The sequence below is a fragment of the Neofelis nebulosa genome, chromosome 7 (assembly GCF_028018385.1).
Source record: "Neofelis nebulosa isolate mNeoNeb1 chromosome 7, mNeoNeb1.pri, whole genome shotgun sequence".
Lineage (NCBI taxonomy): Eukaryota > Metazoa > Chordata > Mammalia > Carnivora > Felidae > Neofelis > Neofelis nebulosa.
The window spans coordinates 103,194,375-103,217,928 of record NC_080788.1 but is presented as its reverse complement, the minus strand read 5'-3'; the positions used below and the strand labels follow the sequence as shown (position 1 = coordinate 103,217,928).

At 40.8% G+C, this 23,554-nt stretch overlaps 1 protein-coding gene across 3 annotated transcripts in view; it reads left to right on the top strand.

Annotated features, from left to right (window-relative positions):
- The window catches only part of GCH1 (GTP cyclohydrolase 1), a 155,413-nt gene that overhangs the window by 50,163 nt on the left and 81,696 nt on the right, over positions 1-23,554 (top strand). The window lies entirely within an intron of this gene.

The window sequence follows — 23,554 nt, the reverse complement described above, 5'->3', positions numbered from 1 at the left end:
CTGGGGTTCTCTGTCTTCCTTTGGTATTTGGTTTGGGTATTACTGTCTTCACCCTCTGGCTGGTAAGGGAAGAGGAGGTCTGGGGTAAGAGTGAAGAGTCTGAGTGGCCCTCATGTCCCTATTGTCCTAAATCTAAGTTTGAAAAACATCAGCCTCCTGAGAACTGGTGCTGTTTCTGTGTGGGAGCTGTTGGAGGAAGAGCAGGCTGGGGCAGGGAGCCAGGCAGTGCTGGGAGTGGAAGAGAGTTTCCCTCCTTCTTCTAGGGAAGAGCCTGCTTTGGACAAAACTTCCAACGAAGTGCAAAGGTTTTGCTGCCTCTTTTCTGTGTCTGGTGCCCTTGTCCATACCTCCTTTGGGGTTCTTCTCCCCATTTGCTGCTCCACCTAGGCAGAGGCCCCTGCCTTTCACTAATGTCCATGTGCCCAGATGCTGGGGCTCTGGAGTGGCCTGCTGCTCCTTCAAGGACTCTGTGGACTGTTGGGCAGTGAATCTAGCCACCCAATCTAGAAATGCTTATTGAAATACCACATTCCTAAAACCATAACTCAGTAGAACAACGAGCTGCTCAACTAAGCCCAAGTTGCTGCCCCTGAGTTTTTTCACTTTTAAAGATTGGCTGAGTTCCCTATTTTGTCGCTTAGGGAAAGAGCAGTTGCAGACACCAAAGGTTTTAGAGAATGCTGCCAACACAGAACACCTGGATTCACCCTGAAGGGCCTGGGTCCACTTGTTGATGGTGAGAAGAGGGAGTCTCAGTAGATGAGTTCAAGGCGAAGTATAAATACACGATAGCCGCCCCCCCTCCCCCGAGGTACCTGGTTTATGTTTATTTTAGTCTTTACTATGGAAAAAAAAAACAGGGGCACCTGGGTAAGTCGGTTAAGCGTCTGACTTCAGCTCAGGTCATGATCTTGTGGTCCGTGAATTCGAGCCCTGCGTCAGGCTCTGTGCTGACAGCTCAGAGGCTGGAGCCTGCTTCGGATTCTGTGTCTCCCTGTCTCTCTGCCCCTCCCCCCTCTCACACTCTGTCTTTTTCTCAAAAATAAATAAACATTAACAAAATTTTTTCGTAAAAAATAATTAAAAAAATTTTTTTTAACGTTTATTTATTTTTGAGACAGAGAGAGACAGAGCATGAACGGGGGAGGGTCACAGAGAGAGGGAGACACAGAATCTGAAACAGGCTCCAGGCTCTGAGCTGTCAGCACAGAGCCTAACATGGGGCTTGAACCCACAGACCGTGAGATCATGACCTGAGCCGAAGTCGGACGCTTAACTGACCGAGCCACCCAGGTGCCCCAAAAATAATTTAAAAAAAGAAAAAAACATACATAACAGTAGATAGTACATAATTACGTGACCCCCATGTACCCATCACCTAGCTTCAATAAGTCTCAACTCATGGCCATCTTGATTCCTCCGTTACCTCCCATCCCCGCTGGATTATTTCAAAGCAAATTCCAGATATTATCTCACCCATGAAATATTTGATTATCTAAAAGGAGAGGAATCACATAAAAAAAATCCATTATCACACACAAAAAATGATGCTTTAATATCAAATATCCAGTCGGCATTCAATTTTCCCTCATTGTCTCATAAATTTATTCATTGCTTATTTGAATCAAGCTACAGATGAGTTCCATACATTGCAATTGGTTGATCTGTTTTTTTTTTTAATTGTGGTAAAAAACACATAAAATTTACTATCCTAACCATTTTTAGTATACACTTAGTAACAGCTATATGTATGTTGTTGCACACCAGATCTCTAGAACCTTTTTCATTTTGTAAAACTGAAACCTTATATCCACTGAACTCTTTCCCCCTCCCCCCAATCCCTGGTAATCACCATTCTGCTTCTGTTTCTGAGTTTGACTACTTTAGATTCTTCATATAAAGTAGAATCATGCAGTATTTGTCTTTTTGTGACTGGCTTAATTTCACTGAGCATTATATTCTCCAGACTCATCTATGTTGTAGCATATGACAGGGTTTTCTTCTTTGTAAAGGTTAAATAATATTCCACAATGTATATACTACATTTTTAGAATTCATTAATGTATTCATGGGCATTTAGATTGCTTCCACCTCTTGGCTATTGTGAATAATACTGCAATGAATATGGGTGTGCAAATATCTCCTCGAGAACCTGCTTTTTTTTTTAACTTTATTATTATTTTTTAATTTACATCCAAATTAGTTAGCATATAGTGAAGCAATGATTTCAGGAGTCGATTCCTTAATGCCCCTACCCATTTAGCCCATCCCCTCTCCCACAATCCCTCCAGCAACCCTCAGTTCATTCTCCATATTTATGAGTCTCTTTCGAGAACCTGTTTTTAATTCTTTTGGATATATACCCAGAAGTGGGATTATAGAATTTCTATATTCTCTCTATATGGTAATTCTTTTTTTTTTTTTTTTCAACGTTTTTTTATTTTTATTTTTTTTGGGACAGAGAGAGACAGAGCATGAATGGGGGAGGGGCAGAGAGAGAGGGAGACACAGAATGGGAAACAGGCTCCAGGCTCCGAGCCATCGGCCCAGAGCCCGACGCGGGGCTCGAACTCACGGACCGCGAGATCGTGACCTGGCTGAAGTTGGACGCTTAACCGACGGCGCCACCCAGGCGCCCCTATATGGTAATTCTTTAAAAAATTTTCAGGAACCTCCATTCTGTTTTCCATAAAATGGCTGTACCATTTTACATTCCTACCAACAGTGTACCAAGTGTTCTAATTTCTCCTCATTCTTACCAAAACTTGTTATTTTCCAGCTTTTTTGGTTTATGGCCATCCTAAGGGGGCATGAAATAATAGTTCATTGTGGTTTGGATTTGCATTTCACTGACGATTAGTGACCTTGAGCATCTTTTCATAAGCATATTGGTCACTTGTATATCTTCTTTGGAGAAAAGTCTACTTGGGTCCTATGCCCATTTTTTTTTAATCAGGTTATTTATTTTGTTGTTATTGAGCATGGGAGCTCTTTATAACCCTTTATCAGATAAATAGTTTGCAAATAGTTTTCCCATTTTATAGATTGCCTTTTCAGTCTTTGCTTCTTTTGATGCACAGTTTTTAGGTTTGATGGAGTCCCATTTGTCTACTTTTACTTTTGTTGCCTATGCCTTTGGTGTCATATCCAAGAAATCATTGCCCATTTGAGCGTTGTGAAGATTTCCCTCTATGCTTTTTTCTAGGGGTTTTATAGTTTTAGTTCTCACGTTTAGATCTTTAATCCATTTTTAGTTAATTTTTGTGTATGGTGTAAAGTGTGGGTCCAACTTCATTCTTTTACAAGTGGGTGCCTAGTTTTTCCAACACCATTGTTGAAGAGATTCTCTTCCCCCATTGTGTAGCATTGGCACCTTTGTCAAAAATCATTTGATCATAACATGCGGATTTATTTCTGAGCTGTCTATTCTGTTCTATTGGTCTATATGTCTTCATGCTAGAACTACACTATTTTGATTGTTGTAGCTTTGTAATATGTTTTGAAATGAGAGAGAAAGTGTGAGGCCTCCGGCTTTGTTTCAAAATGGTTTTGGCTATTTGGGGTCCTTTGAGATTCCATATAAATCTATTTCTGCAAAAAAGGCCATTGGGATTTCGTTGAATGTAGAGATTCTTTGGGTAGTATGAATATTTTAATAATATTAAGTGTTATAATCCATGAACATGAGATATTTTTTCCATTTATTTATGTCTTTAATTTCTTTCATCACTGTTTTGTAGTTTTCACTGTTTAAGTCTTTCCCCATCTTGGTTAAGTTTATTCCTAAGTGTCTTATTTTATTTTATTTTGTTTTATTTTATTTTATTTTATTTATTTTTAACAGACTTTATTAGACAGTTTAGGTCAGGATACAGAGATTTCTCCTATACCTCCTGCCCATGCTCATGTGGCCTCCCCCATTATCATCATCCTACAGCAGAGTGGTGCATTTGTTACAAATGATCAACCAACATTGACACAAAGTCCATAGTTTACATTAGGTTTCACTCTTGGTGTTGTACCTTCTATTGGTTTGGACAATATAATAATACAGCATAATAATGTGTATCCACCATTACACTGTCATACAGAGTAGTTTTTGCTGCCCTAAGTATCATCTGTGCTCCATGTATTCATCACCTACTCTATTCTTTGTGATGCTATTGTAAATAGAATTTTCTTAATTTCTTCTTTGGATTATTCATTGGTTGATATGTTTCTTAAGTCTGTTTAAAGTTGTAGGTTCACCTCTTGCTCCCTTTCTTTTATACTATCCTTACCATTTATTTGGTCATTTGCTTTTGGAGAAGTCCCTGTGAGCTCATGAAATGTCAACTGCTGGGATGTCTGTGGCTGCCCGAATGAAGTGAAACTTCAATTAAGCAGAAGAGAAAGGGCTGCTGTCTTCTATGACATTCCTCCATGACCTTAAACTCCTATTCCCAAGGCAGCCTGGACCCTGAGGCAGCACTGAGTAGTGCAGGCTCACCCTTCAACTTGGACACAGCTCTTTTTAGTTTTGTAACCCAGTAACACCCACCCAGGTATGGAATAGCGTTTATTCCTTTTTTGGTGGGGGGAGGTGTCTATCTTTTCTGGATAGGCTTTAGTTTTAAAATATCTACCACACGGCTTCCTTGGCTGCCAAGATTTGGTTAAGGTGGAAGGGTTATTATAGGACTGGAAATAGTGAATCCGCCAGGACTTGACATCACTTTGAGGTCCTGTCCTTGGGGAATTCCAAGGTTTGGGTTGGACGGTAGGAGTGTTTGGGTGCCTGACTGCTGTTACATCTGTATGGCCCTCTGAGTAAGGATACCAGGCTGGCTCTGGCTGACTGGGGTGGAGAAGGAAGTGACACACCAGGTCTTGTTTTTAAGCAGCTTCTTTTATTCTCTCCCTAATGGTGTAGTTATGACTTGCTTACAAATCCTGTTGGGATAACTCCTAGCACATGTATTACACAGCCCTAATACATCCATCCGCTTTTCCTCTTATTTCTACATTCTCCTGTTTGGTTTGAGCAATGTGTCCACAACCCTGACCTTTTGAGAAATCCTTTAACTTCTGGAACTGACTGTGCTGCCCAGAGAGATGTGGTTTGGCTGTTGGTCAGTGCAGAGAAGGCTGTGTCGAGGGGAGCCTGGCATGAAATGCCTGGGCATGTATGAAAACTTCCTCTGAGGCTGTCACACTTCTGCTTTGTTGATTTTCTTCTCATTTTAGGATGAGTTTCTTCTCCCTCTTTTTTTCCTGGATTTTTTCTTATTTGAAAATGTGCTGAGTGAATAGACCAATGGGATATTTTTCTTTCTAGTTTGTCTTTTTGTGGGGTTTCCCATTATATGTGTGATGATACTAATTTTTAGTCATATCCTATCTTAACTGGTAAATTTATTTGTGGAGACTTTTCTCTTTGGAGGGTCATTTCACATCTACAACCTAGGGATAAACTGAAAAGAGACAGAAAAGTTAGTAAATTAAAAAAAAAATTTTGGGGTGCTTGGGTGGCTCAGTCGGTTGGGCGGCTGACTTCGGCTCAGGACATGATCTCGCAGTCCGTGAGTTCGAGCCCCACGTCGGGCTCTGGGCTGATGGCTCAGAGCCCGGAGCCTGTTTCAGATTCTGTGTCTCCCTCTCTCTGACCCTCCCCTGTTCATGCTCTGTCTCTCTCCATCTCAAAAATAAATAAACGTTAAACAAAAAAATTAAAACAAATCAATTTAAAACAACTAGGAACCACAGGATTATTTCATATTGGTCATTTGGAAAGTAACTTTAACCAAGGACAACTAACCTCAGAGCAAAATTTCTCATTTCTCATTTCTGGATTGAAAGTTGATTCTCCTGAAAGTTGATTCACTGTGACCTAGGAGCATGTAAACTTGAAGTCCTTATTCAAATCTAATTTGACCTTTTCTTGCTTAGCAGTTGTCAAAATCACCTCACAATGAAGGGGTAAGAGGAGATTGATTTTTTTATGTCAATCCTTGAATATTTTAACAGAATTTTCCACATAAACTTAATATTTAGAAAATAATTATAAAATAAAAAGGGTCTTATGCATTTGAAGTATAGATAGGTCAGCAATAAATTCTCATGTCCTTTTTAACTAGAGCACTGTAAAAAAAACTTTAATCAATGTGAAACCCTGAGTTTTGAAAACTGATCATTTGTTCCCTGCATTTTAATTTTGGGGGGATGGAAGAAGAATTTTCCAGATTTAACAGTGTGTGTGATGTGCACATGTGCATGTGTACCCAATGTTAAATCTGGAAAAGTTGTTACTAGATGCTTGTTTGTTTTTTTTTTAATGTTTGTTTATTTTGAGTGAGAGAGAGTGAGAGGGACAGAGAGAGGGAGGCAGAGGATCTGAAGCAGGCTCTGCGCTGACATCAGACAGCCCCATGCAGAGATCAAACTAACGAACCTGGGAGATCATGACCTGAGCATCAGACACTTAACCGACTGAGCCACTCAGGTGCTCCTACAAGGTGCTTGCTTATCTATCTATCTATCTATCTATCTATCTATCTATCTATTTAAAAAATGTTCATTTATTTTTGAGAGAGAGAGAAACAGAGTGAGTGGGGGAGAGGCAGAGAGAGAGAGGGAGACAGAACCTGAAGCAGGCTCCAGGTTCCAAGCTGTCTGCATAGAGCCCGATGCAGGGCTGAAATGCCATGAACTGTGAGATCATGACCTGAGCCGAAGTCAGATGCTCAACTGACTGAGCTACCCAGGCATCCCCAAGGTGCTCTTTTAAAGTGGGGTAAACATTCAATAGAACTTCCCACAGTATTATTTTCTTGACAGTCTTCTTGAATAAAGAACATTTCTATTTTATCGGTGAGCAAGTTTGGGCTCTAGGAAGATTAAATGACTTGCATCACTGCCACTGGATTAAAGAACAGAGGTTCCTATCTTGTTGCTCCATCTGTTGGTCTTTCTATTAGTCAATGGGCTCAGGCCGTTAGATTACTCGTAACAGCTCATCGTTGTAGCTAGTTAATCTTTTCCAGGTGACCTCTGTAACGCTGAGCCCCCATTGTTTTGAATTGGAATCTGATTTTTGAAAATGTAAGTTGGCCTTGTCCTTTGAACTCAAAAGTGCAAAGAAAGGGTTGTGAATTGGCTACGTGTATTGTTTCATCTGGTCATACGGTCTTAAATGCTTACATTAAAAAAAATTTTTTTTTTTATACTGGTAACACATGTACTTAGAACAAAATTCAAACAGCACAAATGATATTAAGGAAAGGCTTACTTTTACTTCTGCCCGTGAGTAAGCCAGACAATAGTTACTACCAGGGATATTTTATGAAATGCTTTACTAACTATTATTGTAAATTGAAAACCCTCTTTCCTCCATGGAAGCTGTTTGTACTTTTAATGGTAAAATGTGTCGCTCTAAAGTGGTGAGTGGTTTCTGTAACTATCAGAATGTGAGATCCATTAAGATTATTATTTATAGTGTTCTTAGGTCAACATTAGATGCTTTTTTGGAAACTTTTTTTAGCAAAAATTTCAGCCAAAAAATGTGTCCACTTTACAGAAGTTTGACCACTTTAGCAATGAAAAGTGCTTCTGATGAGCTGAGTGTTTAAAGCAGAGGCTCTTAAAATTTTTTTTCCCCACTTGTCACCATTTTTAAATAGCGAATGCATTCATTTGCATACAATTAAAAAACACAGTGAAAAGTCTCTCTGTCCCCAACCACCCAGTTCCCCTCCCCCAAATGACTGGTTTTTACTACCTTCTTACTTATAATTCCAAAAATATTTAAGGTGTATGTAAGCAAGTTAATACACACAGAGAATTATTCCTATACTACATTTAATATATATTAGTTTGCTTATTTGAATCAGAATTGCCTGGGGAACTGTTAGATAATATATGTGTCTCTACCCTATGAAGACTTACTTGGTATTCGTATTTTGAAAAAAAATAACTGCCCTTGGTTATTTTGGTGGGTTCCTCTGGTTGAGAACCACTAGTCTAAGATCTGTTCAGAAAAATGGGACACATCAGGAAGCCACTGGGCCCAAGTCCAGGTGATTTGGACAGAAAAGCAGCTGCATGGATCCTTCTGCGAGCTGTGAGCAATCGGTTCCACCATCCACAGTTAAGGGCATCTGCAACCACTCAGCTGATAAGTCTAAAGGTAAATTGCCCCTTAAAAGGGACTGTCTCCAGATTAATATAATTAGTGCTGCAATTACCCGTGTATAAATAACTTAATTCTCTGGTCTGATTTTTCTAAATATATCTTACTTTTTCCCCCTGATTTTTTTAGTTGATCATCATAGAAAACTTAGAAAATATAGGAAGGTATAAAGAAAAGGACTAGTTACCTATAATCACACAGTCCAGGGATAACTACTCTTAACATTTATTTTAAAGTTGTAAAAATAATATATATACACTCCTGGATTATTTAGAACAAATTTGTCCAGACATCATTTCATTTCATCTGTATTTACTTCAATATGTAACACCAATGAATAAAGGGCAAGGAAGGACTTAAAACACACACGCATTACTACACCCAACAAACATCTACAATGATTACTTAATATCATACCCATTCTGCATTGACCTTTTCTCAGATTGTCTCAAATTTCTTTTTAGTGTTCATTATTAACACTTTGATATATACTCTGCCAGCCTTTGCCTCCTCGTTATCCCCATGTAACTGTCTAATTCTTTAGATAATGTAAAGTACACATAGCCTTTCCCTCTTTGGTATCTTACAACTTTGTTTAAATGGTTATGTGACATTCCATGATGGAAATAATCATCATGTATTGCTCAAATTTATAATGAAGAACTTATAGATTGTTTCCAGTTTTTTTATTATTATAAATAATGCTATAGTAAACATTTCTATTTCCCAAGAATAAGGTTCTAGATATGGATTTATAGAACAAACAGTCACTCCCCCTCTTTCCCTCTTCCCCTCTCTTAACAAAAATGGATGACCTCACTTGAACTAGTCATGACACCTCCCAACCTCTACAATATATAGTTATCCCTTTATATGTAATTGTCTCCTAGCTAAATAGTACACAGATTAATTTCTTCTTTTACCTAGGGGCACCTTTGCACTTCATTTATCTTGGCAGATTCATATTTTTATTTTTTTATTAAAAATTTTTTAATGTTTATTTGTTTTTGAGAGAGGGAGATAGAATGTGAGTAGGGTGAGGGGCAGAGAGAGAGGGAGACACAGAATCTGAAGCAGTCTCTAGGCTCCAAGCTGTCAGCATAGAGCCTAATGCGGGGCCCAAACCCACGAGCCATGAGATCATGACCTGAGCCAAAGTTGGATGCCCAACTGACTGAGCCACCCAGGTGCCCCAGATTCACATTTTTAAACAGAATATTTTCTTGAGACAGTTGTAGGTCTACATGCTATTGTGAAAAACATTGCACAGAGATCCCTTATATACTTTGCAATGGTTTCCCTCAATGCTAAATTGAACAAAACTATCATACAATATCATAACCAGGATACTGACATTGATACAATTTACTAATCTTATTCAGATTTTCCCAGTTTTGCTTGCACTCGTGTGTGTGTGTGTGTGTGTGTGTGTGTGTGTGTGTGTGTTTGTATTAAGTTTTAATAATGAACATTTGGTTTGGTATCCACTTTCACAGGGTCAAGATAAGTAAACAGTTCTAACAGCACAAGGGTCCATTGTATTGTTTTATTATAATCTCACATCCCACATCTTCACATTAAAAAAAAAAAAACTCTTGAGATCTGAGTTCTGCATTTCAGTATGCTTGTGATCCTTAGTCCTTTCTAATGACAGTATACAAAACCACAGTTCATCTTGTTAAAATAATAATAAAAACTCTAGGACATTGTAAAGAAAGACCTTGGATTATGTATGGCTTTACTGAAACTAGCTAATAAATAGATGAGAATGATTTGTGATTAGTACATCAATTGTTTGTAAATGAAAGGGTGTGTTTTGAGGTTATTGGAAAACTGTTCTCAGGAGGAAATTTAAGCACACGCGCGCGCACACACACACACACACACACACACACAAAGACTTTTGGTAAATATTCCAGATTGCTTCCAGACAAAGTATTACCAACATTGAGTATCATTTTAAAAATGTAATATATTCCTAAGTGGACAATATTTTCATTGTTCTACTTTTGTGTTAAAGTCGTAATACATTTATTATCAAATTGGGTCTCAAAGATTATAGCCAATGTTCTCCTAGAGGATATGGGACAGACGTTTCTTTAATTTCTCTGGTTGTCCAATACTTCAAAACGTTATTTTCAGCAAAAATCAAATCACTAAACTGCCAAATGCAATAAGCATTCAGACTTCTATCTTTAACAAAGCTGGTACTAACTAATCTGCTCATGTGGTTGAGGCAATCATATTTTGTTTAATGTGGCTTTCTGTCTAAAGACAGACTGGAAGACTTTTGCTAAAATTATTTCTAAAAGGGATTTGATCTAAGTCAAAAGATACTTACCTTTTCTAAGTACAGTTGAATGAAAATAATTTTATTTTCTTTGAGAGGAGATAATCTCTGAGAGGAGGGGCCCTCTCAGTTTCTTTCTGAGAAATGATCATATTTTTCTCCTTGTTACTGGTCAGGGTACTCCAAATCATCATGGCACGCACCATGGCCTGATGTCTCCTTTTGTTGGGTCAGAATTACTGATCTATAGTGAATCAGTGTGGAGCTACCTTTATTATAACCCACTGTTTCTGCAAAAGTAAGAGCATTGCTGAACTTGGAATTGAGGAGATTATAAACAACACTACATGGATGAATTTGAAATTGAAGGGATATAGAGAATAGGTGTGGGGGTAGATGATATAAACAGGTGGCATTAGAAGGGACTGTCCTCAGGCAAATATAACATGGGGAGGTGCTGGGGTTAGAAACGCAATCTATGATAAATCATTCCCTAATTAGCCTAGAGAAGTGAGTATACATGATGCATAGAAAATGCAATTTAATTGTAACCATGTAGTCCTGAACAATATAGATCTAGAAATCATATTGAGTATAAGCAAAAAAGATCAAATTCTGAAAGATCCTCTACATGTCATTGAAAACAACTATATATATGTGTATATATATATATATATATATATATATATTTTTTTTTTTACCCCAACAATTCTACTTTTGAGAATTTATCCTTTACATGTATTTGTGTATGTGTCAAAGTGTTGTTTGTGTACAAGGTTTATTCATTTCAGCATTGTTTGTAACAAGAAAGTTCTTGCTTATAAGTCAGCTCTCAACCCAAAGTATGTGAAGTGATCATTTGAGGTTTGGATTGTGATTTTTAGAGTCCTTCCACCTGGAGGTGGATTAGATTTTTGATCCCTGTCAACCTTAATTTCTTGGTCTCACAATGAAGAAAGTTCTGGGATTAGGCAGGTAACTCAGGTGGTTCTTGTTGAGAACCTTTAAAATCGTAAGTTAACATCGCATTCTAAGAAAATAGCTCGTGGACCGGGAGTCCTGGCCTCCTTGATTTACTTTCAGTTTTAGAGGCTGGAACAGGGAAGTCTGGGGGCAGTGGTTCTTCAATAACATGTTCTGTAAGCAGATGAAGTGAGCAATGCAGACTTGTCCTCCTTACTCTTCTTACTCTTTTCCTTTAGGATTGAAAGCAAAGGGCCAAAACTCTTATGTAAAAGCCACATGAGGTATTGTGACATGGAAGGGGAGTGCAGACCTGAGTGCCTGTAATTCTGAACAGACTGTTTATTTTTTAAGCAACATCTGTGTTTCATAATCTGTTTTATAGATATGTAATTGCTCTGATAATTTGCAGTGTACTGAGTTTGGGGAAGATCATTATTGAAGACCTAGAATTTCTGACAGTATTGGGACACAGAGTTCCCCCTCTTAGCTTTTAAAAACATGGAAGAAAACAAAAATATGGATGTGAGAAACGTAACCATGGAATGCTACTTGTCTCTATGGTGAGAAATATTTACACAGTCATAAAGTAAACACTGATTACTGAGTTAACTAAAAGTTGTAAGATAACCTCTATCTTCATTTGTGACGACACAGTTTAGATAACATCTAACTTGAACAATCAAGAAAGAGCAATTAAGCACATTTTTTAGTTAAGTTACTACAAGGAGATACAGGTGAACCACTTTTAAGACGTTGTTTGTAAATGGGGAGGTGGGGTCGACTCTTGCTTAAATTGTAAACCTGTCGCTTTTTGACTTTTTAAAAAATCGTGTGCCTGTACTTCTTTTGTTCAAAGTTAAAAATATATATCTTTAAAATATATATATACATCTTTATCTACATATATGGAGCCAAGAGAAAAAAGGTAAGTATAGGGTCTGTAACGACTATTTGAAATATCTTTGAACGTTACAGCTGAAGTAAGTTTTGGGGGAAAAAAGGATAAAGATAAAGTATGTGAATTCTTGGATGAAATAAAGAAATCATTGCTTTCATCTGAATTTTTGCATCTTTATTTCTCTGTAATTCTCAGTCCTTTTGGTACGCTAGATGAGGGATTGCAAAACTTTTTCTGCAAAGTGACTGATAGGAAATATTTTAGACTTGGCAGATCATGGTGGTTTCTGTTGCAACTGCTGAACTTTGCCATTGTAGTGTGAAAGCTGCCATAAGGCAATATGTAAATGAAAAGATATGGCTGTGTTCCAATTCATTTTTTTATTTTTTATTTTTAGAGAGAAAGAGAAAGAGAGCATGTACACGTGCAAACCGGGGAGGGGCAGAGGGAGAGGGAGAGAGACAATCTCAAGCAAACTCCACACTCAGTGCAGAGCCCCATGAGGGGCTCCATCTTAAGACCATGAGACAATGACCTTAGCCGAAATTCAGAGTTGGATGCTTAACCAACTGAGCCATCCAGGAGCCCTGGCTATGTTCCAATTCAACTGCATTTATGGACACTGAAAACTGAATCTCATATAATTTTTATGTGTAATAAAACATTCTTTTTTTTGTTTTAATCATTAAAAAATATAAAAGCCAGGGGCTCCTAGGTGGCTCAGTTGGTTGAGTGTCTAACTTCAGCTCAGGTCATGATCTTGGGGTTCACGGGTTCGAGTCTGGTGTCAGCACAGAGCCTGGAGCCTGCTTCGGATTCTGTGTCTCTCTATATCTCTGTCCCTCCCCTACTTGTGCTCTTTACTCTCTCTCAAAAATAAATAAACATTTAAAAAAGTTTTTAAGTATAAAAAACATTTGTACCTCGTAGACTTTACAAAAGCAGGTGTGGACAGGATTTGGCTAGCAGGCTAGAATTTGCGGACCCCGGCCCTAGATCTAACACATTTGTGTGGTTCTCTCCCATGAACAGCAAGGAGCTGCAACCATATGGGCTGCAAAGAGGAATTTAACCTGAAGTAGGTGAGCGTCAGTTTCCCAGCATTTACAACTATGGAAATGATCCCATAGAAGGCTTTAAAATCCTCTTGGCCTCCTTTTCTCCTCTCCTTCTTCCCTATTCTCATTTATTTTTACTGTTTAGATTATAGAAACATCCCTGTGAATGAAGCTATATTTCAGTGAGTACTTCATTGCTGGAAATTTCACTACCAGAGATAGAAATAATACAGGAAGGAGGCCATGGTATAGAAGCCTGGGTTCTTTGTTCCAGGGGAGCTGGTTTGGGGCACCCTAGCTCCAGAAGCTCCTGAGGGATTGGGTATCAAGGAGGCTTCATGGATATCAGGCCCTATCTCTGCTCATGGGTTACCAGACCAGGTGGTTCCTGGGAGCAAGGTCCTGTGTGCCCTGACAAGGCTGCCCTGGAGACAGCACCACAGCCCCCTTCCTTGTCGCCTACAGTTGGTATTGATGAGGGAGACCCAGATCTTCTCATACATGACTGTTCCCTTTGGTTTAACCGTGTTGTGTATTGGAGTGCAAAGATGAGTAAGACTGCCCTGTCCTTAAGTCTAGTGAGAGATAATATGGAGAAATATGGGAAACACTTGGATAAAGAGCACTAATATATGTAGAGCCCACAATGGACAGGGGAGTAATGGAGAAAGAAGGTCAAAGAGGTGGACAGGGGCTAGGCCACAGAAAACCCTGCCTATATGCTTTGCCCAGGGCCTGATCCTGAAGCTCTGGAAAGCTAGTGGAAGGATTTTAAGCAGAGAAGTGTGGTTTGTAATCAGAGTTGGAGGACAGACAGCTTAGGGGGGCCACTGCATTAATTTAGGGGGGATAATGAAGCCCAATCTAGATCAGTGGCAGTGGAGTCTGAGAAAAGCAGACAGCAGAAGAATTTAAGAGGTAGAACCTGAACAGTTTGTTTGCAAATGACTGAAGACAATTAATGTGGGACAGTCCCCAGTTTGGGGCCTTGGGTGTCTGAGAATTACAGTAGTACTGATCACTGAGATTATAATAAGAGAAATGGGCATTTGGGGGTATTTGGGGTACGGGAAGGGTGGGCAGTAGAGCCTTCAGTTAGTCATCATCGAGATCCCTGTGGGACACCCAAGTGCAGATGTCTAGAAATGAAAGTTTAAGAGTGAGGTCTGAGCAGGAGGCAGAGAGGTGAAAGTCAACTGCAGACCAGTGGCTGCTCAAGTTGTACCTGGAGCTGAGTCAGCCAAGAGAGAGCACAGTGAGGACACTGGAGAGATGTGAACTTTCCCAAAGACCATCCATAGTTAGACTCAGGGAACGATGAGAGATGGGTGTGCTCAATGTCCAGATGGGTTTTCCAGAAAGAGAGAATGTGAGGATATCAAGGTAGATGTATGTAAAAGGTGAATGTATCTATGAGGATGTTTATCCTAGAATTGTTCATATTTAAAAGTTGAAATAACTTAAATATCCAGCAACAAGGACTAAATCATGGCATGACCATGTGATAGAATACCATGCAGCTGTTAAAATATAAAAAATTTATATATAAAAAAAAACCACTGGTGACAGATACATCAAAATGAATAATAGAAAATACTATTTTAGTATTCATATATTATTTATTCAGTACTCACTTAAGTTTTCCTATTTGCCTTCTCTCTTTTCCAGATTGAACACAATAAACTTATATTACATTGGTAGGTAGGCAAACCCATCAGGGTAAGCAAGACAACTGGAGAAGTGCCCATTGGATTCAGTATGTGGAAATCACTGCCAAAGCTGCCTGAAGAGTGAATGGGAAGAGAGGAAGTAGAAACTGCAAGTTTAGACTTAATTTTTTTTTTCTTTTTTCTGAGAGAGAGAGCATGGCATGTGAGTGAGTGGGGGAAGGGCAGAGGGAGAGAGAGAATCTTAAGCAGGCTCCATGCACCAGCATGGAACCCAACAAAGGGTTCCGTATCATGACTGTGTGATCATGACCTGACCAAAATTAAGAGCTGGCCGTTTAACTGACTGAGTCACCCAGGTGCCCCATAGATTTTTCTTTGAGGATGGCCATAAAGGGAAAGTGAGACAAAGGGAGTCATGTCTACTGTGGATGAGGAGCTGAGGGAATTACTTTCTCAGGTAGGGAGTCTTATTATTATTATTATTTTTTAAATTTACATCCAAGTTAGTTAGCATATGGTGCAACAATAATTTCAGGGGTAGATTCCTTAGTGACCCTTACCCATTTAGCCCATCCCCCCCCCCACAACCCCTCCAGTAACCTTCTATTTGTTCTCCATATTTTTGAGTCTCTTATGTTTTGTCCCCCTCCCTGTTTTTATATTCTTTTTGTTTCCCTTCCCTTGTGTTCATCTGTTCTGTGTCTTAAAGTCCCCATATGAGTGAAGTCATATGATATTTGTCTTTCTCTGACTGACTAATTTCACTTAGTATAACACCCTCTAGTTCCATCCACATAGTTGCAAATGGCAAGATTTCATCCTTTTTGATTGCCGAGTAATATCCCATTGTATATACATATACCACATTTTCTTTATCCATTCATCCATCGATGGACATTTGGGCTCTTTCCATACTTGGCTATTGATAGTGCTGCTATAAACATTGGGGTGCGTGTGACTCTTTGAAATAGCATATTAGGTGGGGAGTCTTGATCGAGCCCCTATGTTAAAGAAAAGAATCAGTCTCTCAGGAGAGGTTGTAGGCTACAGGTCTGAAGGGGATTGTTGATGGGGCAGGGAAGGAGAAGAGAAGAAGGAAGAGGGGGCTAGAGCTTATTTATTTTAGGTATGACCTGTGGGCAAGATATAGGAAAGAGGATAGAAAGAATGCGGACAAAATCAATGATGTGTGGGTGTGGAGCGGGGACCAAGGATGTGCATTCTTGAGTGAGATGGCTTCCTGTCTGAGATCTGTGTTTAAATACTGTGGGGGGGGGGCAGGGGCATGGGTTGGGATACATGAAACAAGATCAGTGAGTCGTTGACAAATGTTGAAGCTGGGTAATGAATAGAAGTTCACTATATGATTCTGCATACTTTTGTAAAATTGCCAAGATTAAATTCAAAAGGGCCCTATCCTTACTTGAAGATAACAGCTGAGTCTGACCTGCATTCTCCTACCTGAGACTGTTAACCCAACTGCTTCCTACTCCATTATCCCAAACAGTAGAGGCTTCCTGCCTGCCTTGTTTCTTGTCCCAGCCCCTCTGGGGATGGGGCCCTGGGCAAGTCCATGCTGGATGGCAGTTTCTGCAGCAAGGATTCAGTGGCCAGACTAGTAACCTGGAAAAAAAAACACAGAATCTTGAATGCAGAGCCCCCAAGTAATCCTGGGTCAATAACATCAAAACATGCAATAAAAAGTAAGTTGGCCTGTGTATCCTCCAATCCCCCCTGGGTATTGTGTGGTCCAAAGGTTCTGTGGGCCAAGGGGTCTCTGCATTTGAATTCATGGTGGAACAATAATTGGGGAGAGAATTATCATGTTGTGCTTTGCTCAGGTGTCCCATTCCCAGCCCCAGGACCTGGGCATCACTCTGAAAGGCTTTCATCTTCTCATGTGATTATGGTACCCAGAATAAAAACTTTAGGCCTTTTTTTCTTAAGATGGTGCTTTTAAAATTTTTGGCATATAATGGAAGTGCAGTAAATGCTAGGTCATCATCATCATCATCGTTCCTCGGATAGAACTTTCAAATATCATGTTTTAGGAGCTGATATGTTCTCAGAGTTTATTCCCTTCAAGTCACTCATTCTGTAGATAAAGACACTAGCTCAAGTGACTTGTCCCAGGTCATACAGCTGTTAGTGGCAGGGTAGATGACAAACCTTTCTTCTTGAACACCCCATAGTGAGGATCTAAATCTACTTGTAACCCTTTCAAAGCCTGGGCCCAAGCAGAGGGTAATGTGGTAAAAGAAATACTGTCCAGAAGCCAAAGGCAACCCCAAAGCAGCTGAAGTCCATTGCTTAGCCTTCTTCAAAACTGTCAAGAGGATTCCTTTCCATAAACCACAGAAAAAAAATGACAAAACCTCTTGCCTTCATCTACAATATCCATCATGCCTTCAGCAGCCCCAGAACAATCCCCTCCATAATTCAAGCTCTTCCCCAACATTGCTCTCTCCCTCCCATTACCCGTTCCTCCAAAAGAAAGGATACTCCCTCTTTGGGAGGGGGGAGGCACAAGGGAAGTCACCTGACAATTGCAGGCTTGATTTTGGCAGGCTGGCAGAGGAGGCAAGGCTGTGGACAACCCCCATGATAATATCCTCAGAAAGGTAGCTGGGGGTGACAAGGTAGTGATGACAGGCAGGCCATGTATGCCAGAAGTGAGGCCTTTTTAACACACATTCAAGGAAATACATTGAATTGAGAGTTCTGAGACAGCAAAGAAAAGATGTGGAGAGAGCAAGACTATTGGGAAACAGAGAAAGGGGTCAAGTAGAAATGCCTTTTCCATGTGCCAAGTCCATCTTCTCCCCACATGGCTTAGACGCCATGGGCATCTGGGTGCCCTGGGTGATGCCTCTGTACAGCCTCCTAGATCCTCTCCCAACAGCCTTAGTGTCAGAACTGCCAGAGATGAAGCTCTTCTATCCATGCATGTGTATGTCTTGGCTTCTTGGCTATGCTTCCTTCCCAAGTAAGCTTCAGATCTGGGGAGGGTCATCCTGGCATCCTGGCTTACTCTCTTTGTTGAGCTGGGGTGTTTGGTGGCCAAGGAAGGATACATATCCAGGTCATCACCTGTGGCTACTCATGGTGGGCCCTTCCCTAGAAGGAGGTGCATCTGGATCTTGTGGAGGGTTGACTATGCCATGATGGGTGCAGGAGAGCCCCGAGGTCCATGGCGAGGGGACCTGAGCCAATCATTGCAGCTCTGTCCAGACTTTCCAGAGGATCTGGATCGAGAGGGAACCACAGGCCTATATTACTCTCTTTCTGTTTATGTGAAAGAAATATTAAGGACTGAACCATATCTACCTTCCTAGGATATATGGGCTTTCAAATAAATAGAGAAATAAAAATAAGGCCAACAAATTCTATAGATAAATGGGCAAAACACTTTTATGCAGTCTTATCATTAATTAAAATGAATCACCCTCACCCAAAACCTGCCATGTCTCATCAAGACTAATTACAGAATTCATCACTGCCATGAGTGAGTTTTCCTTCCATCCAGCAAGATGCTCACAATCACAAGTTACTATTCCTCATAGCAGGTGGGCAAGAGCAATGACTATCTCTTTGAGTTTTCAGCCAGCAATCAATATGGCATCTTACTGAGCTCATATTGTTAAGGAGTGGCCATGGTGGAGGTGGTGGAGTTGATAACAGCTAGTGGGGAGGCCTTCTGTGCCTGAGGTGCATACAGACTAAAGAGAAGATGAGGCTAAGTCATGTGTGGCCATCAGAGAATGGAGAAGTCTATCCCAAGGGCCTGTTGTATGGACTGTTCATTTCTTCATTCATTCAACAGACACTTAATGAATTTTGGGTATGTGCCAGGCATGGTTGTAGATACCAGGAATAGAGCAGAGAAGAAAACACATCCCCTATTTTTGTGGAGGGTGCATTCTATGGGAGTGGAGACAGCACAAAATGATAACATATGGCATGCAGTAATGATAAAATGTTGAGGCAGAGGAATGGACAGATTACTATTTAGGATGAGTGGTCCAGGAAGATCTTTTTTTTTTTTTTTTAAGTGTTTATTTGTTTTTGAGAGAGAGAGAAAGAGCACACAAGCAGGGAAGGAGCAGAGGGGGAGGGAGAATCCCAAGCAGGCTCTGCACTGTCAGCACAGAGCCCAACGCAGGGCTCGATTCCACGAATTGTGAGATTATGACCTGAGCTGAAACCAAGAGTTGGCCAGTTAACCGACTGAGCCACTCAGGTGCCCCCAGGAAGATCTTTCTAATTGGCTGGCAATTGAACAGAGCAGAGAGAAGGTGAGAGCCAAGAGGATACCTGGGGGGAGAGACTCTGAGGGAGCAGTGAGCACCCAGGGCCCAGGTGGGAGTGCATGAAGGAGGAAGCAGTGTGTCTGCTGGGCAGGGAGTGCAGGAGAGTGGGGGCCAGTGGGTTTGGGTCTGAAGGGCTATGTGGGTCATTTAAGTCATTGGCTTTTACTGAGCCATTGTGGGGTGTTGAGAAAGGGCAGGATCTGACTTAGGTTTTACAGGAACAGCTAGGTTAGTCTGGTAAGAATGGAGTAGGTGGGACAAGCTGGGTGTAGCCAGTGGCTCATGATATCCAGGGAAGACAGCTGAGAGTGGCTTGAACCAGGGTGGTCATGGTAGGTTTTGAGAAGTGGAGGGATTATGGATGCATTTTCAAGTAGAGCTGACAAGACCTGCTGACAGATTGCATGTGGGGTGTGGGAGAAGGGAAGGAGGCAAGGATGACTCTAAGACCCAGCACGAGCAACTGGAAGAATGGAGTTACCACTGAGGCTCTAGAAAGGATACAGCCAAAGTGACGGTGACCAAAGGGCTGAGACACCAGTGGCTCATGGAAGCAAAGATAAAAATTGGAGTGTATTTATGGATGAATATGTCTACTTGTTGTAATGAGGAAGAGGTTGCAAATTGGTAGGCCCTGGGCTGAATCTGGCTGGTGGACATGTGTGGTTTGGTTCTCACAGTTACTTAATAAGTAACTCAACTCAATTAGTTGATATTTAGAACCAATGGGCTTTTATATAAAAATATGGATTTCCTGCTTCTTTTAGGAAAGTGGAAGTTCTGGCAATCCAGGTGAGGGCTGGTTGGCCCTGGATGACAGCTAGCCCCTTTGGCAGGGTGCCCCCCCCCATTCCCTATTATTTTATAGCTGCTTGCTACCCTCTCTCAATCCCGGTCTCCTCATTTGAAAATAGGAATAACAGTAGTACTTACCTCCTGGGGTTATTAGGAAAATTAACAGACATAACTCATGTAAAGCAACTAGAATACATGGTTATCGACTAAGTATTCAAAAATGCTTGCTTTATTGTTGTTGGTATTATTATCTGTCTGGTCTTGCAGGGCTGTGAATTTGCAGCTCTTGCCAGGAGGATTTCAGAAAGCTGGAGGATGATTCTAACAGGGGTTGAGAGGTGAGTGAAGCTTCCCTTAATAAATAATGGCACCAAACCAGAAAGCAGGAGGGAAGGAGGCACAGCTCCGAGACACTTAGAAAATTGTGTCCGCCTGAGCGCTATCAGCCCCACAGATCAGGGTTCATTTCTCTTCTTCCGCAGAGCTCGGCATAGTGGCCTGGATCACCCAGTGACTCATCTAATAGCCCAGTGAGTTTGCCCAGCTTGCAGCATCACAAATTACATTTGCAGCCTCCTTATCAGGCAAGCTAGGAAATTAAACCTAAACGGCTATGGTGTTGCTAAGTAATATGGCTGCATACACAGACACCCGAGGCTGAGACCATCACAGCCCCATTCAAGCATCATTTCCCACTGTGGCTAATAAGGTTTGAGACCTTCAGAGAAACTGTTATTTTTTTAAGGTCAGAAAATGAGGTTACTTGGTTATAAGCAAAAGAGAGAATTTCCCTTCTAGATGCTATGTGTGTGCATGTGTGTGTGTATGTGTGTGTGTATGAGTGTATGTGTGTTTGTATATGGGTCCCTGTTGGAAATCTATAGTCTTGTGGCTAGTGAAAGTGAGGGGCAGGAAGCCAGTTTGCCTTCCTGAACCCCTCTGCCCTGGGCCATCTTTGTCCATTTTAGGGTTTGGCTCCTCATGGACCCACCAAGTGTAAAGCTTGAGGGCATAAATCCAGGGAATGAGGCAATAGTTCCGTGGCCCCCTTAGTTCACACGGGTAAGGATTTAGCATGTGTATCATCACCCCAGTGTGGCTCTTCTGTAACTTAGTATCTCTGCTGGGTGGTGAAGTGTGGTCAGGGGGTTGAGGCATCTGGATCCCATGAGCCCTCTACAAGCTCCCTCTCTAAAAGGAGTCCCTCCATCTTCTCTGATCTGGGCTCCTGGGAAGGGGTGAGAGAGTGAATTCCTATTTAATTAGTATCTTCAATCACATTGTCTTCACAATGCTGCGGATTATTTTTCAAGACTCATTCAGGTTGTGTGAGCCTCACATATTTCTGGTTGGTGAGAAGAGGGTAGAGCTTATAGGCCACTGGAGGGAGATGCCTGCTGTCCAGTGGGTGTGTTTGACTTGTGCGGGTCTGAGGTAAGATCTGAGTTCCATCCTCTGGTAGCTCTTGATAATCTGATCTAGCCAGTCCTGATCCTCACTAAGCAGAAGAAGGTGGAGAATTTCTTCTGGCTTTTGTTGTGTGGTATGAGACATGGCTGTGCCCAGATGGGACAAAGACTTTCAGACAAGAGATGTCTCCAAATCAAACTTTCCATATTCCCTTCTTTCCATTTTTTTGATAGGCATGGGCCCATTTCCCTGGGAAAGAGCTGTGCTCTGTTAGAATGAGACTAATCTGTGGGACTACCCCAGCTGGCCATTGGGACATCCCTGTCCACCTCCACGTGAGTGATATGTGACCTCACCTTTATATATCACTCAGGAAACACTTGAACAAGCAGGGGTCATATTTCAGTCCAGTCTTTGGTTTTAACAACTAGTCAGGTGTAGATAATGATATTTAATCATTAAACCACCAACATATCTCATTTTGTAAGTGCTTTGCAAACCTTGTGTGGCTGTGAGCTATGATTTGTTTTCATGTGAATGTGACATGGTGCTTGGGTCTTATTGGTTAATTTTCATATAAGTCTATTTTTGCCAAATGTTTTCACTACTAATTTGTTGCATAGTAAGTTAAATCAAGAGCTGTATGATTTGTGTCCCCTTTAACACTGTTTCTATTTGAAGGCCATATTTAAACAGTGCCCTTTTCTCTGGAGGGCTGTCACTTGGTCCAGTAGATGTGTTTCTTTGGATCGTTCTTTTATGACTTGTATTGGTCCTGCTGCCAGAAAGACTTCCAGAGAGTGAGTTGGCCCCATGCTGAGTGCCTCTATAGCTCTGCTTACCTTCCTCTGGATGACCAGTGAGTTGCTAAGCACATGCGTCTGCATGGCTATGTACTTGCCCATTTCTGAGGCCTTCAACTCTATCTGAATTCTCTGAGCTGGTATACAGTCTGGATTAGGTTTCCCAGGGGAAGGGAGACCACTGCCTCCACTGGCAGGTTCTTAGCACAGGACAAGAACAACCTCAGGACATCCTGATTCTCCAAGGACCAGAAGGCACCACTCCCACCTAGGAGAGTGACACGTTGGTGCAGCAGCCTTGTGTTTTGGGGACAGTCCCACCTCATTCAGAATTGCTTCTATCTCCACCACTGTTGAAACATCCTGGCTAAGTCTAGGGTCCCCACTTTTTCTTCCTTTCCTTCAAAGTGAAGACTGGTCAGCACCTTAGAGATGATGATGCATCTTTAAAGTGATAGCCTTTTACAAAATTCTGATGATGGGGTGCCTGAGTGGCTCAGTCAGTTGAGTGTCCGACTCTTGATTTCAGCTCAGTTCATGATCCTGGGGACGTGGAGTCGAGCCCCATGTCAGGCTCTGCACTGAGCATGGAGACTGCTTAAGATTCTCTTTCTTAGTAGGAAACATGGTGCTTTTTGCTACATTTGGTTAAGAGTGAATGAATATGCATCTCCTGTCTATCTACAATTTCATGTGCTCCTGCTGACTGATTTATCAAGGCAGTTGGTCAGGGGTGAAATACCAAAGGCCCTCCAAGTCTCAGTTTAGCAAGGAATGTAATATTGAAAACTTTTATGAGGAATTCTTTCTAAATCCTTTGAAACCTAATTCCTAATTCCACCTTTCTAGATTTTATATATTAATTTTTCTGACTTCAATAAATTGTTAACTATCTTCAAATTTTTAATAAACTTATGTATCTTTTTTTTAAAAAAAGTGCTTGTGCACTCTCTAAAATAAAAAAAATTATAAAATTCTGATGGTTTATTGCAGATTCATGGTGGAAAATGAAAATACAGAACAGCACCATCAAAAAAATTAAAAAACACTCATAACCCATCATTAACCCACAGAATACCACTACTAACCTTCTGAAACATCTAGTTCCGGATTTTGTCTATTCACATACATATATACACACATTTACATATGTATATAATGTATATATTTAAAAATGGGATCATAAT